The 16,697-nt window shown below is 37.5% G+C and overlaps 1 long non-coding RNA gene across 1 annotated transcript; it reads right to left on the minus strand.

Annotated features, from left to right (window-relative positions):
• Positions 1 to 5,665: 5,665 nt before the first annotated feature.
• LOC123466994 lies at positions 5,666 to 6,117 on the minus strand. The gene is made up of 2 exons (XR_006641588.1): positions 6,030 to 6,117; positions 5,666 to 5,952 (listed from the first exon to the last, which is right to left on the minus strand). It is a non-coding gene; the product is annotated as an uncharacterized LOC123466994 (long non-coding RNA).
• Between the last annotated feature and the right edge of the window lie 10,580 nt (positions 6,118 to 16,697).

The raw sequence follows: 16,697 nt of genomic DNA on the forward strand, positions 1-16,697 counted from the left end.
GCTTTTTTTTTCAATCATGGATTTGCAATCGGGTTATTGGCAGGTCCCCATAAAGCAGAGTGATCGCCCTAAGTCAGCTTTTATAACAGCGGATGGTCTTTATCAGTTTAAGGTGATGGCTTTTGGGTTGTGTGCGGCGCCTGGTACGTCCAGAGAATGATGGACCTGGTTCTCAGTGGGTTGAGATGGTCCGCGTGCCTAGTGTATTTGGACGACATTATTGTGTATTCCCAAACGGTGGAAGAACATGTGAAGAGACTCCGAAGTGTATTTGAGTGTCTTAAGTTCGCGAATCTAAAGTTGAAGCTGAAGAAATGCTTATTTGCACAAACCAGACTGCTAGCTCTAGGTCACGTCGTGGATAAGGATAAAATCGCCCCGGATCCTGAGAAGATTTGTGCGGTTCGAGAATTCCCTAGACCACCGGCCAACGCGACTAATGCCCAGAAAATTTAACATGTGAGGATCTTTATCGGGCTATGTTCGTATTACCGGCGATTTATCAGCAATTTTGCAAAAATTGCAAAGCCGTTACACGACCTCACGAAACAGGGAAAATCCTTTTGTTGGGGAGAAGAACAAGAAGGAAGCTTTAATGCGCCAAAGGAGCGTTTGATTGAGGCGACCCAATTAGCATATCCCGATTATGGGAAGCCGTTTGACATTCATCCCGATGCCTGTGAATACGGGATAGGAGCGGCGCTAGTACAGAAAACGGGAGAGGGAGAGAGACCGGTAGCCTTTGCAAGTCGTTTGCTATCAGCTACTGAACGTAACTACTCAATAACCGAGAAAGAAAGCATTGCGCTTGTCTGGGCAATGAAAAAATTTCACTGCTACATTTGGGGGATGACGATGAGAGTAGTGACGGACCACCATGCTCTGTGCTGGTTAACTACGAAGAAGGATCTGGCTGGAAGGCTAGCCCGTTGGGCACTGCTGGTACAGGGTTATGAACCCCAGGTGTTGTACAAAAGGGGGAAATTACACGAGGATGCGGACGCGTTGTCACGGTACCCAGTAGGCCCCGCAGAAGAAGAAGAGTAGAGCGATTCCCTGCTACCTGTGCTGCTAGTCACACTCAACGGGGACTTGGAGGGAATTTGCGTGGGACAAGAATCTGTCCCACAATGGAAAAAAGCATTAATGGTACTAGAACAACGGTCTGACGCCCCATTCAAAAATTTTGTATTGCAACAAGAATTGCTTTATGTGAGGACAATTGGGCAACAGGGGAGCAGGCTTCGACTATGTGTCCCACCGAACTACAGACAAGTTGTCTTGAAAGCGTGCCACGATGACATTACCGCTGGGCACCTCGGGGTGCGTCGGACAGCAGATCGGATCAAAGCTCGCTACTACTGGCCGAAATTGGAGAAACATCTGTTGGGATACGTGCAGGCCTGTGTGCTGTGTCAGGCACGAAAATCACCTCCCATGAAACCACAGGGCTACATGGAAGTAATAAGAGTAGAACGACCCTTTGAGAAGGTGGGGATTGATGTTTTAGGACCATTTCCGGTGACGGGTGGGGGCAATCGGAACATCATTGTAGCGGTAGATTATCTCTCAAAATGGGCCGAGACGCGGGCCCTACCCACCGCTACGGCTAAAGATGCAGCAGAATTTTTGGTTAAGGACGTGGTACTCCGCCATGGGGCACCGGAAAGCATCGTCACCGACTGTGGGAAGTGTTTCATTGCAGAATGTATTAAGTCCATAATGGCCGCTCTGGCGGTAAACCACCGAGCTACTACTCCATACCATCCGCAGTCAAATGGTTTAGTGGAGAGGTGAAACCATACTTTGGCAGACATGTTGTCAATGTATGTGAATAAGGCACATACAGACTGGGATACCATCCTACCCTATGTCACTTTTGCTTATAATTCAAGCCGCCAGGAATCAACTCGCAGAACGCCTTTTTTTCTTTTGTATGGTAGGGAGGCAATACTACCCATAGATGTCATGATGAATGGGAACCCGAATCCGGTGAAACATGACGGGCAAGACAAGGTGGTGAAAAAACTAGGGGAAGCTCAGCAAGTGGTGGCCCAATGGTTACATAGAGTGCAAGAAAAACAAAAGGACGCTTATGATGCAGGACGAAGAGTGGCAACAGATTTCAAGGTTGGGGATGAAGTCCTGGTGTATAAACCTTTTCGCAAAATAGGGCGGTCTGAAAAGTTACTATATCGATGGCGAGGACCCTACGTGGTTGTCCGTGAAACTTCGTCGTTAAATTACGAGGTAAAGTTGCCACGGGCGCGGAAATCAGAAATTGTTTACGTGGTCAGCATGAAAAAATTTGCTAGAGGTTCGCCAGAGGTGACGGGTAGGCCTAACGAAGAAAACTTCCTAGGGGATACTTTAGCAGTAACGCCGCCACTGGAGGGGAGTCAACGGCTAGTAACAACTGAGCCCCGACGTGGAAAAGACCCAATCGGTGAGCTGCGTCAGCAGAGAGAGGAGAATGGGGAAAGAACTGCACGGCTAGAAACAATCCAGGAGGAGCCAGAGGAGGAGGAGGGTGTCAATCTCGAAATATCCCGCCCGGAACCACAAGCACCTGAGCAAAGTAGGGGAGGGGAGAGGAGATCGGAGAGAAGTCGAAAACAACCCAAGCGCTATGGCAACCCAATAACCTTCAGCCCCTTTATGCTACTCCTGACGCTACTATGTGGGGTAATGCCATGTGGGGCATCTCCTCGGGAGAGATTCGTAAGGAGTGGGTTAGTTTTTCAAAATCTTGGGGAAGTCAGCTTCAGCGATTCGGAATAGGTAGTCGTGACTGAGGTGTCTTTTCGACAAGTTGAGGCTACCCTGGGCCATCTTGGACAATGGCTGGCGGAGAAACTAACACAGCATGAAGGTGGGCCGCTAAACGAGGACTTTAAGATCGGTAATGGAATCAAAGAACAATTAACGGAACGAGCGACAAGCTGCCTAGAGGAACTAGGGGTAGTCAAGAGTAGATTCAATCACCTGAAGGAGGCCATATCCGGGAAACAGCAGAGGGCCAAGAGAGGATTAATTGATGCCGGTGGGAGTGCCCTGAAATGGCTTTTCGGTGTAGCGACGGATCGAGAACTGCACACAAAGAAAGCATCAACTGGACACTCCCAACAGGATCGATAGACAAGCCCCAAAAATCGACGTCGACGTCACTACAGGCTATGATCGCCTCGACCCTTGGAAAAAACAAGGCAGCCAGAACAATGGCCGATATAGTTGGGAAATCTATACGTCAGCTGAAAGAAGAGGATGAAACCCGAATACGTCTACAGTCAACCCCGCTGTCTTACCCATACGAGTTGTTGATGGGTACGATACTCACGGTTATGGCAAATCTCACTTTGTGGTTTCTATTTTACAGGGGAAAGCAAAAACATGACCGGGGAAGAATCGAGGTGAGAAAGTGACTCGAGGTGTTGGAGACCACAGGCAGCGTGGAAGGTGCAGGTGACGGAGAGCAGGCTGCACAACGGAGCACTCAACTGGCTAAGTTGGAGGTTCGAATAATAGAACATGAGCAGCACTGGTTGGAGACGCTTCGAAGTCTGGAGCAGTTAACTAAATAGAAGCGGCAAATCCCCCTACTGATGTTATTCCATGTTCTGATGACTGTTTTATTTGTTCTTGATGCTTCGCATAGTGTTGATCTTGTAATGGGTAGATCAGATCAAATGACTTCCATAGTTAGCTTTGAACCGTAGGCCTTAGTGGGAAACAGTAGTAAAGCGAATTGTAGAAATTTTAGCTAAAGGGGGAAGTCTCGAAATTTAGTTTCGTTTTTCTGGTTAAAAATAAATAATAGCGGTCGGGACGAATCGCTATCTAGGGAGGGAGATGTCGCGGTTATTGAGGCCCCATGGACTAGTTGTCACGTCCGGCGCTTCTGTATCGGCTATTGACCGCAACTCTACCCGAGATGTCCGGCAGTCTTGTCAGCAGATATTTTCCCCTGTAGCTGCTGTCTACGTTAGTGCATAAATAATTGTGTGTGTCCCTTGCTGCGGCCCCCAGTCTAGTTGTAACTGTTTGTTAGTACTGTGTGTGTGTGAGCGCATCGACAGTGAATACAATTTTAATCGCTACTTGAGTCTCAGCATTATTCCTCCGTGCTACAATATGTAAACAGGATCAAATATACTTGTATTCAATGTGAATACACTGTTATACCATGAGTTTTTACTTCTATATGTATTCTGCATCAAATATACTTGTATTCAATATGAATACACTGTTATACCATGAGTTTCTACTACTATATGTAAACAGGATCAAATATACTTGTATTCAATGTGAATACACTGTTTTACCATGAGTTTTTACTTCTATATGTATACTGCATCAAATGTACTTGTAATCAATGTGAATAAACTGTTATACCATGAGTTTTTACTTCTATATGTATACTGCATCAAATATACTTGTATTCAATGTGAATACACTGTTATACCACAAGTTTTTACTTCTATATGTATACTGCATCAAATATACTTGAATTCAATGTGAATACACTGTTATACCATGAGTTTTTACTTCTATATGTATACTGCATCAAATGTACTTGTATTCAATGTGAATACACTGTTATACCATGAGTTTTTACTTCTATATGTATACTGCATCAAATATACTTGTATTCGATGTGAATACACTGTTATACCATGAGTTTTTCCTTCTATATGTATACTGCAGCAAATATACTTGTATTCAATGTGAATACACTGTTATACCATGACCTTTTACTTCTATATGTAAACAGCATCAAATATACTTGTATTCAATGTGAATACACTGTTATACCATGAGTTTTTAATTCTATATGTATACTGCATCAAATATACTTGTATTCAATGTGAATACACTGTTATACCATGAGTTTTTACTTCTATATGTAAACAGAATCAAATATACTGGCATTCAATGTGAATAAACAGGTATACCATGAGTTTGTACGTCTATATGTAAACAGCATCAAATATACTTGTATTCAATGTGAGTACACTTTTATACAATTAGTTTTTACTGCTATATGTATACTGCATCAAATATACTTGTATTCAATGTGAATACACTGTTATACCATGAGTTTTTACTTCTATATGAAAAAAGCATCAAAAATACTTGTATTCAATGTGAATACACTGTTATACCATGAGTTTTTAGTTCTATATGTATACTGTATCAAATATACTTTTATTCAATGTGAATACACTGTTATACCATGAGTTTCTACTTCTATATGTAAACAGGATCAAATATACTTGTATTCAATGTGAATACACTGTTATAGCATGAATTTTTACTTCTATATGTATTCTGCATCAAATATACTTGTATTCAATGTGCATACACTGTTATACCATGAGTTTCTACTTCTATATGTAATTAGGATCAAATAAACTTGTATTCAATGTTAATACACTGTTATAGCATGAGTTTTTACTTCTATATGTATTCTGCATCAAATATACTTGTATTCAGAGTTGAAACTAGCTCACCGAAACGTGAGCTTAGCTCAAGCTCTCCGCTCACGGCCTAAAAGTGAGCGGAGCTCAAGCTCAAGCTCACACAAAAAAAGTTGAGCTTCGCTCAAGCTCACGTTCGCTCAAGCTCATTTCCAAGTTCATTTTATTAATAGAGAACCTTTGACAACTGACAATCAAAACAGTGTATTTTTTTCAGATTTGCTTTCATGAGAAAGCGGTCAATGCTCAATGGTCTAACATTGAATGAGAATGAGAAATCTGCCAGAATCATGCCCATCGCTGCCAGAATCATTATTCTCTACATTTACAGTTTCACAATCAACTTGATCATCACCACCTACAGCACCCACATGACTTTGACTTTGTAAACTTGTAGAAGCTGTTCGCTTTTTTGACGCCATTTCTCCTTGGTCTCTACTCTCTAAAGAGTTTAAGACTTTCAGTTTCAGATTTCCTGGTTTTAATTTGAACAAAAATTAGTGTGAATTAAGCAATTAACTACAGAAAACCAATATTTAAGACACAACTCACAAATTTATGTTTTTATTTGTTCAGTTCAATCACTAAGCTGTAACTGTAAGCTTAAGCAACTAGTATAGGCTAGGCTATTAGCAAGTAGCACAGACAGCTTTCCACCTACAAACGTGGAGATTTGTCTCATTTCGGCAACCACTTTCAATTTTGGCCGCTAGATGGCGCCACAAGCGTGAGCTTCCGCTCATGAGGCAAAAGCTCAAGCTCAAGCTCACACTTTTTCAAAAAGAGCGAAGCTCAAGCTCAAAGCTCACAAAATGAGTGAGCTTTTGAGCTAAAGCTCAAGCTCTCGTGAAGCTCGTTTCAACTCTGCTTCTATTCAATGTGAATACACTGTTATCCCATGAGTTTTCACTTCGATATGTAAACAGCATCAAATATACTTGTATTCAATGTGAATACACTGTTATACCATGAGTTTTTACTTCTATATGTATACTGCATCAAAAATACTTGTATTCAATGTGAATACACTGTTATACCATGAGTTTTTTTTCGTTAGGTAAACAGCATCAAATATACTTGTTTTCAATGTGAATACACTGTTATAACATGAGTTTTTACTTCTATATGTAAACAGCATCAAATATACTTGTATTCAATGTGAATACACTGTTATACCATGAGTTTTGAATTCTATATGTATACTGCATCAAATATACTTGTATTCAATGTAATTACACTGTTATACCATGAGTTTTTACTTCTATATGTATACTGCATCAAATATACTTGTATTCAATGTGAATACACTGTTATATCATCAGTTTTTACTTCTATATGTATTCTGCATCAAATATACTTGTATTCCACGTGAATACACTGTTATACCATGAGTTTTTACTTCTATATGAAAACAGCATCAAATATACTTGTATTCAATGTGAATACACTGTTATACCATGAGTTTTTAGTTCTATATGTATACTGCATCAAATATACTTTTATTCAATGTGAATACACTGTTATACCATGAGTTTCTACTTCTATATGTAAACAGGATCAAATATACTTGTATTCAATGTGAATACACTGTTATAGCATGAATTTTTACTTCTATATGTATTCTGCATCAAATATACTTGTATTCAATGTGAATACACTGTTATACCATGAGTTTTGAATTCTATATGTATACTGCATCAAATATACTTGTATTCAATGTGAATACACTGTTATACCACGAGTTTTTACTTCTATATGTATACTGTATCAAATATACTTGTATTCTATGTGAATACACTGTTATACCATGAGTTTTTACTTCTATATGTATACTGCAACAAATATACTTTTATTCAATGTGAATACACTGTTATACCATGAGTTTCTACTTCTATAAGTAAACAGGATCAAATGTACTTGTATTCAATGTGAATACACTGTTATAGCATGAGTTTTACTTCTATATGTATTCTGCATCAAACATACTTGTATTCAATGTGAATACACTGTTATACCATGAGTTTTTACTTCGATATGTAAACAGCATCAAATATACTTGTATTCAATGTGAATACACTGTTATACCATCAGTTTTTACTTCTATATGTATTCTGCATCAAATATACTTGCATTCAATGTGAATACACTGGTATACTATGAGTTTTTAGTTCTCTATGTAAACAGCATCAAATATACTTGTATTCAATGTGAGTACACTGTTATACAATGAGTTTTTACTTCTATATGTATACTGCATCAAATATACTTGTGTTCAATGTGAATACACTGTTATACCATGAGTTTCTACTTCTATATGTAAACAGGATCAAATATACTTGTATTCAATGTGAATACACTGTTACAGCATGAATTTTTACTTCTATATGTATTCTGCATCAAATATACTTGTATTCAATGTGAATACACTGTTATACCATGAGTTTCTACTTCTATATGTAATTAGGATCAAATATACTTGTATTCAATGTGAATACACTGTTATAGCATGAGTTTTTACTTCTATATGTATTCTGCATCAAATATACTTGTATTCAATGTGAATACACTGTTATACCATGAGTTTTTACTTCGATATGTAAACAGCATCAAATATACTTGTATTCAATGTGAATACACTGGTATACCATGAGTTTTTAGGTCTCTATGTAAACAGCATCAAATATACTTGTATTCAATGTGAGTACACTGTTATACAATAAGTTTTTACTTCTATATGTATACTGCATCAAATATACTTGTGTTCAATGTGAATACACTGTTATACCATGAGTTTTTACTTCTATATGTAAACAGCATCAAATATACTTGTATTCCACGTGAATACACTGTTATACCATGAGTTTTTACTTCTATATGAAAACAGCATCAAATATACTTGTATTCAATGTGAATACACTGTTATACCATGAGTTTTTAGTTCTATATGTATACTGCATCAAATATACTTTTATTCAATGTGAATACACTGTTATACCATGAGTTTCTACTTCTATATGTAAACAGGATCAAATATACTTGTATTCAATGTGAATACACTGTTACAGCATGAATTTTTACTTCTATATGTATTCTGCATCAAATATACTTGTATTCAATGTGAATACACTGTTATACCATGAGTTTCTACTTCTATATGTAATTAGGATCAAATATACTTGTATTCAATGTGAATACACTGTTATGGCATGAGTTTTTACTTCTATATGTATTCTGCATCAAATATACTTGTATTCAATGTGAATACACTGTTATACCATGAGTTTTTACTTCGATATGTAAACAGCATCAAATATACTTGTATTCAATGTGAATACACTGTTATACCATGAGTTTTTACTTCTATATGTATACTGCATCAAATATACTTGTATTCAATGTGAATACACTGTTATACCATGAGTTTTGAATTCTATATGTATACTGCATCAAATATACTTGTATTCCACGTGAATACACTGTTATACCATGAGTTTTTACTTCTATATGAAAACAGCATCAAATATACTTGTATTCAATGTGAATACACTGTTATACCATGAGTTTTTAGTTCTATATGTATACTGCATCAAATATACTTTTATTCAATGTGAATACACTGTTATACCATGAGTTTCTACTTCTATATGTAAACAGGATCAAATATAATTGTATTCAATGTGAATACACTGTTACAGCATGAATTTTTACTTCTATATGTATTCTGCATCAAATATACTTGTATTCAATGTGAATACACTGTTATACCATGAGTTTCTACTTCTATATGTAATTAGGATCAAATATACTTGTATTCAATGTGAATACACTGTTATGGCATGAGTTTTTACTTCTATATGTATTCTGCATCAAATATACTTGTATTCAATGTGAATACACTGTTATACCATGAGTTTTTACTTCGATATGTAAACAGCATCAAATATACTTGTATTCAATGTGAATACACTGTTATACCATGAGTTTTTACTTCTATATGTATACTGCATCAAATATACTTGTATTCAATGTGAATACACTGTTATACCATGAGTTTTTACTTCTATATGTAAACAGCATCAAATATACTTGTATTCAATGTGAATACACTGTTATACCATGAGTTTTGAATTCTATATGTATACTGCATCAAATATACTTGTATTCAATGTGAATACACTGTTATAGCATGAATTTCTACTTCTATATGTATTCTGCATCAAATATACTTGTATTCAATGTGAATACACTGGTATAACATGAGTTTCTACTTCTATATGTAAACAGGATCAATGTACTTGTATTCAATGTGAATACACTGTTATAGCATGAGTTTTACTTCTATATGTATTCTGCATCAAATATACTTGTATTCAATGTGAATACACTGTTATACCATGAGTTTTTACTTCGATATGTAAACAGCATCAAATATATTTGTATTCAATGTGAATACACTGTTATACCATGAGTTTTTACTTCTATATGTATACTGCATTAAATATACTTGTATTCAATGTGAATACACTGTTATACCATGAGTTTTTACTTCTAAATGTAAACAGCATCAAATATACTTGTATTCAATGTGAATACACTGTTATACCATAAGTTTTTACTTCTATATGTATTCTGCATCAAATATACTTGTATTCAATATGAATACACTGTTATACCATGAGTTTTTACTTCTATATGTAAACAGGATCAAATATACTTGTATTCAATGTGAATACACTGTTATAACATGAATTTTTACTTCTATATTGTAGCGCCAATGTACTTTGTCGCTTAGCGCCGGATGCTAAGAGATGCAAATGTGCGATGTCAATGGACTTTGCCACTCTGGCCGGATGTCAGAGGACTCAAAAGCCCGTCTATGACCGGCCAGAGGGGCAGTACAATGTAGTGATTCAGTCTACTTGTTGGTGCTGTCAGTGCTGTCTCTGTGTAATGCTGTATGTGTGGGTCGTGTAAGCTGTCTATGACTGAATACATCCCTGAAACCCAGTGAATCTGTTACATGGTGGAGATGCTACTGCGTTGTTCACTGATCAGGTACACGTTTTAACTCAGGTAGGCGTTCGCTGTGAGGGGTCTCTGGAAATCGAACTCGGCAATTTATTGCCGGGCACGAGACCACAGCAACGGTCTGGGAGAGCGTGTATTTGGAAGTGGGATCGCAGCGGATCCTCGTGTGAATGTCACACGGGAGAGGTGTGATAATAGACGCTGGGGAAAGGAGCCGTAGACGAGCAGCAGAAGAGGCCGCCAAGGAGATTCAGACCTATTACTTGGGTTTGAGGGCGGCAACACCTCTAGCACGATCTTCAACAGGATTGCAGGCAGCAAGCGCTGCTTCATCTCGGTCAAAGGGCCGTTCGAGAGGCCCTCCTGGAGAAGTGAGTGACCTCACTTTGGGACAGAAAGGTACGTGGTTGTCCAGGGAAGTTTCCCTACCGCGGGAGGTTCCAGATCCGTCACAATTCCAGTCTGATTCCGAGCCACGGGGCGAGGAATTCGAGGACGCACAGAGCTGCCAGGATTCTGGGAATCTGGAAGCAGGGGGGCTATGACGGAAGGGACATACGAGTCCGTAGCTGCACGTAAGCAGCACGAGGGGGCTCGTGAGGTAGGGAACGAAGGAGGGGTTAACGCACGTACCGGAGCGGGTAACGAGAAGCGACAGGAAGTGCGGGTCGTCGATCGTGATCAGGGATCGCGCACGCGTCAGGCGGAGTTCGACGACCGCGAGTCGCTTATCCCGCAGGTGTCAGTCTCCAGTGTCCAGGAAAGGATCGACGAGCAGCGGAGGAAGTCGTACGACCCAAATTCGCTCGGAACGCAGGGGTCGGTGACTGGAAACCGAGAGGTGTGGCAGGGGTCAGCGTGGGCGGAAGGCGCTGCCGACAGGAAACGCATAGTTAGCGTGGAAGCCGATACCTCCGGGGTCATCAACAGATCGTCGGGTAGCGACAGCGGACAGCCGTTGGAAGCGAGGAACGACGAGCAGCGAGGGGTGGGCTTGGAAAGAAGAAGCCTGCGCGAAGGCCTACGGCCTAGAGCGTTTAGTACTCCACAGGAAGCGGCAACGGTGAGACAGGGACGCGGCGGATTCAGCGTAGGAGGATCGCCAAGCCGACAGTCTCTGGAAGATCCTGAACTCGAGTGGGACCCGTTTTTGGAAGAGGAGGAAGACATGGCGGAACGCCCAATGTTCCACTACAAGGAGCCGGAAAAGTTCCGGGGCACGCCAAAGGAAAACGCAATGGAGTGGATAGACCGGTTCGAAAGGATTGGTCGCCATAATCGTTGGTCGAATAACGATCTTGCAAGGGCTATTGATGTTTCGCTCGAGGGTGCTGCCTACAAATGGATTGTAGGCCTTGAGGCGAGAAACGCACGCCCAGAGCACTGGGAGGACCGGGAGGTCCAAGTAGCCGGAACTGAGGACGAGCCAGCACACTACAGAGAGGTGCGTGGGCTCAAGACGCTTTTCCTGAAGCAGTTCGTGGCGGTAAACCTGAAGCGGCAGACGGAAAGGAAGCTGCGCATGCGGGTCCAAGGAAAGGAGGAAGACATCACGGAATAATACCATGATGTTATGGATATGTGCCGCATGGTTCAGCCAGACATGGCTGAAGAGGTGCGCATAGACCACCTTTTCAGGGGATTGAGCCCGGCTCTCTACGAGAGGCTTTACGTGTTGGGCATTAAATCGTGTGAAGAATTCCTGGAGGAGGCGAGACTTCACGCAGATGCCGTAAAAACAGCCTATGAGAGGGGGTACGAGGATGCGCGTAGAGAGCGCGAGAAGCCGGCAGTCGGGGCAGTAGGCCTTGACAAGGTGCAAGACCTACAGCGCCAGATTCAAGAACTGAGGGACGAGCTAGCCCGGGCAGGAGATCCTTCGAAGAGGAAGGAAAAAGAAGAGGATCAAGGCCAGCCCGGTCCGAATGCAGTCATTTGAATATTGGTGTTTAACCCGGATTAGTTTTACCAAATGGTAAAGTAGAAAACATAGGGGACTCTATTTGTTATGCCTTGTGGGGTTTGTTATCCAGTTTAGGGAACCCATGTCAGTAGGTAGGAGGGGGGATGTAGCGCCAATGTACTTTGTCGCTTAGCGCCGGATGCTAAGAGATGCAAATGTGCGATGTCAATGGACTTTGCCACTCTGGCCGGATGTCAGAGGACTCAAAAGCCCGTCTATGACCGGCCAGAGGGGGCAGTACAATGTAGTGATTCAGTCTACTTGTTGGTGCTGTCAGTGCTGTCTCTGTGTAATGCTGTATGTGTGGATCGTGTAAGCTGTCTATGACTGAATACATCCCTTAAACCCAGTGAATCTGTTACAATATGTATACTGCATCAAATATACTTGTATTCAATGTGAATACACTGTTATACCATCAGTTTTTACTTCTATATGTATTCTGCATCAAATATACTTGCATTCAATGTGAATACACTGGTATACCATGAGTTTTTAGGTCTCTATGTAAACAGCATCAAATATACTTGTATTCAATGTGAGTACACTGTTATACAATGAGTTTTTACTTCTATATGTATACTGCATCAAATATACTTGTATTCAATGTGAATACACTGTTATACCATGAGTTTTTTTCGTTAGGTAAACAGCATCAAATATACTTGTATTCAATTTGAATACACTGTTATACCATGAGTTTTATTTCTAAATGTAAAAAACATCAAATATACCTGTATTCAATGTGAATACACTGTTATACCATGAGTTTTTACTTCTATATGTATATTGCATCAAATATACTTGTATTCAATGTGAATACACTGTTATACCACAAGTTTTTACTTCTATATGTGTACTGCATCAAATATACTTGTATTCAATGTGAATACCCTGTTATACCATGAGTTTTTACTTCGATATGTAAACAGCATCAAATATACTTGTATTCCACGTGAATACACTGTTATACCATGAGTTTTTACTTCTATATGAAAACAGCATCAAATATACTTGTATTCAATGTGAATACACTGTTATACCATGAGTTTTTAGTTCTATATGTATACTGCATCAAAAATACTTTTATTCAATGTGAATACACTGTTATACCATGAGTTTCTACTTCTATATGTAAACAGGATCAAATATACTTGTATTCAATGTGAATACACTGTTACAGCATGAATTTTTACTTCTATATGTATTCTGCATCAAAAATACTTGTATTCAATGTGAATACATTGTTATACCATGAGTTTCTACTTCTATTTATAATTAGGATCAAATATACTTGTATTCAATGTGAATACACTGTTATAGCATGAGTTTTTACTTCTATATGTATTCTGCATCAAATATACTTGTATTCAATGTGAATACACTGTTATACCATGAGTTTTTACTTCGATATGTAAACAGCATCAAATATACTTGTATTCAATGTGAATACACTGTTATACCATGAGTTTTGAATTCTATATGTATACTGCATCAAATATACTTGTATTCAATGTGAATACACTGTTATACCATGAATTTTTACTTCTATATGTATACTGCATCAAATATACTTGTATTCAATATGAATACACTGTTATACCATGAGTTTTTACTTTTATATGTATACTGCATCAAATATACTTTTATTCAATGTGAATACACTGTTATACCATGAGTTTCTACTTCTATATGTAAACAGGATCAAATATACTTGTATTCAATGTGAATACACTGTTATAGCATGAATTTCTACTTCTATATGTATTCTGCATCAAATATACTTGTATTCAATGTGAATACACTGTTATACCATCAGTTTTTACTTCTATATGTATTCTGCATCAAATATACTTGCATTCTATGTGAATACACTGGTATACCATGAGTTTTTAGGTCTCTATGTAAACAGCATCAAATATACTTGTATTCAATGTGAGTACACTGTTATACAATAAGTTTTTACTTCTATATGTATACTGCATCAAATATACTTGTATTCAATGTGAATACACTGTTATACCATGAGTTTTTTTTCGTTAGGTAAACAGCATCAAATATACTTGTATTCAATGTGAATACACTGTTATACCATGAGTTTTACTTCTAAATGTAAAAAGCATCAAATATACCTGTATTCAATGTGAATACACTGTTATACCATGAGTTTTTACTTCTATATGTATACTGCATCAAATATACTTGTATTCAATGTGAATACACTGTTATACCACAAGTTTTTACTTCTATATGTGTACTGCATCAAATATACTTGTATTCAATGTGAATAACCCTGTTATACCATGAGTTTTTACTTCTATATGTATACTGCATCAAATATACTTGTATTCGATGTGAATACACTGTTATACCATGAGTTTTTACTTCTATATGTATACTGCATCAAATATACTTGTATTCAATGTGAAAACACTGTTATACCATGAGTTTTTACTTCTATATGTATACTGCATCATATATACTTGTATTCAATGTGAATACACTGTTATACCATGATTTTTTACTTCTATATGTATACTGCATCAAATATACTTGCATTCAATGTGAATACACTGTTATACCATGAGTTTTTACTTCTATATGTATACTGCATCAAATATACTTTTATTCAATGTGAATACACTGTTATACCATGAGTTTCAACTTCTATATGAAAACAGGATCAAATATACTTTTATTCAATATGAATACACTGTTATAGCATGAATTTTTACTTCTCTATGTATTCTGAATCAAATATACTTGTATTCAATGTGAATACACTGTTATACCATGAGTTTCTACTTCTATATGAAAACAGGATCAAATATACTTTTATTCAATATGAATACACTGTTATAGCATGAATTTTTACTTCTATATGTATTCTGCATCAAATATACTTGTATTCAATGTGAATAGACTGTTATACCATGAGTTTCTACTTCTATATGTAAACAGGATCAAATGTACTTGTATTCAATGTGAATACACTGTTATAGCATGAGTTTTACTTCTATATGTATTCTGCATCAAATATACTTGTATTCAATGTGAATACACTGTTATCCCATGAGTTTCTACTTCTATATGTATAATGCATCAAATATACTTGTATTCAATGTGAATACACTGTTATACCATGAGTTTTTACTTCTATATGTATACTGCAACAAATATACTTTTATTCAATGTGAATACACTATTATACCATGAGTTTCTACTTCTATATGTAAACAGGATCAAATATACTTGTATTCAATGTGAATACACTGTTATAGCATGAATTTCTACTTCTATATGTATTCTGCATCAAATATACTTGTATTTAATGTGAATACACTGTTATACCATGAGTTTCTACTTCTATAAGTAAACAGGATCAAATGTACTTGTATTCAATGTGAATACACTGTTATAGCATGAGTTTTACTTCTATATGTATTCTGCATCAAATATACTTGTATTCAATGTGAATACACTGTTATACCATGAGTTTTTACTTCGATATGTAAACAGCATCAAATATACTTGTATTCAATGTGAATACACTGTTATAACATGAGTTTTTACTTCTATATGTATACTGCATCAAATATACTTGTATTCAATGTGAATACACTGTTATACCATCAGTTTTTACTTCTATATGTATTCTGCATCAAATATACTTGCATTCCATGTGAATACACTGGTATACCATGAGTGTTTAGGTCTCTATGTAAACAGCATCAAATATACTTGTATTCAATGTGAGTACACTGTTATACAATGAGTTTTTACTTCTATATGTATTCTGCATCAAATATACTTGTGTTCAATGTGAATACACTGTTATACCATGAGTTTTTACTTCTATATGTAAACAGCATCAAATATACTTGTATTCCACGTGAATACACTGTTATACCATGAGTTTTTACTTCTATATGAAAACAGCATCAAATATACTTGTATTCAATGTGAATACACTGTTATACCATGAGTTTTTAGTTCTATATGTATACTGCATCAAAAATACTTTTATTCAATGTGAATACACTGTTATACCATGAGTTTCTACTTCTATATGTAAACAGGATCAAATATACTTGTATTCAATGTGAATACACTGTTACAGCATGAATTTTTACTTCTATATGTATTCTGCATCAAAAATACTTGTATTTAATGTGAATACATTGTTATACCATGAGTTTCTACTTCTATATATAATTAGGATCAAATAT

This window comes from Daphnia magna, unplaced genomic scaffold, assembly GCF_020631705.1.
Source record: "Daphnia magna isolate NIES unplaced genomic scaffold, ASM2063170v1.1 Dm_contigs131, whole genome shotgun sequence".
Classification (NCBI taxonomy): Eukaryota; Metazoa; Arthropoda; class Branchiopoda; order Diplostraca; family Daphniidae; genus Daphnia; species Daphnia magna.